Source organism: Varanus komodoensis, unplaced genomic scaffold (assembly GCF_004798865.1).
Source record: "Varanus komodoensis strain SLA01 unplaced genomic scaffold, ASM479886v1 scaffold2, whole genome shotgun sequence".
Classification (NCBI taxonomy): domain Eukaryota; kingdom Metazoa; phylum Chordata; class Lepidosauria; order Squamata; family Varanidae; genus Varanus; species Varanus komodoensis.
The window spans coordinates 21,311,891-21,312,995 of NW_025335568.1; positions in this window are offsets into that span (position 1 = coordinate 21,311,891).

Below are 1,105 nucleotides of genomic sequence, written 5' to 3' on the forward strand. Positions count from 1 at the left end.
AACATTAGTTATACTTTTTATGCCAGACATGAACATGTATTTTGTACTGCTGAGTTCCCAATCAAAATTTAAGTCTAATACAAAATGTATTGCAGTAACAATTCTAAATCCATTAATTATTCCCATATTTATCTTCTTAGCTACTTTAAGGACCATGGACGGCAGAGAAGAACAAAAGATGGTGCTGGCTGGTAATCCTGACCCCAGAGAAGTCAGTAACAAGTGTGATTTTAAGTGTAACTTATCCACAAGAATGTTGTGACTACCACTACTACAAATAGCTTTGGGAGGCAGGTTAGTAGCAAGCTTCAATTGTATCTAACGATGCACTAACTTGGGAATAAGTCTCACTGAATTCTCTTCTGAGTAGACATGAGAAACCTGCAACCTAACTTAGGGTAATTGTAATTGGCTAAGATGGCTGTATATAAAGACACTATCCTCATTAATGGTACTGCTCAGCTTGCATCAACTTCTCCCAGCCCAGCGCCTTGAAGATGTGTTGGACTATAGCTCTCATGACCGCAACCTGTCTGGTCAAAGTCTAGCAATAATGGGAGCTGTAATTAATACATCCAAAGGGGACCAGGTTTGGAAAGGCTGTTCTAAATCCTGTCAGACCACATCCTATGCTCAGCTCTGCATATCCCTGGAAGTTCCAACATGACTCAACTATGAGATAGACCATGGTGGACAACTGCTTGTCCACTTTCCTTTTCTGTCTTCTCAGCAACGGCCTTCATAAGCAAGGAAAGAGCCATAACTATGCTTGTTTTCAGTTATCATGTCAACCCAGTTTACACACCCATTTCAGACCATGGGTGCCAGTTCTGGCTTACCAGCCAAGTTCAGCCATTCAGACATTACATCAAACCATAGATAAAAATTATTCAAGCATCATCTGAACAGAGCTCAGCCTCCTAATTCTTGACAGCCAAACAATCAACAACACCACAAGAAACACACAACAATTTTCATTCTCTAAAATGAGAACCAGGAAAATTGACAAGATGCAGTTCGTACATGTTAGAGGGTTACAGTTATTACTTGATTGAAAGGTGAAGAAAGTGCACTTTGGGTAAAAATGTCACACATACACAAGGGA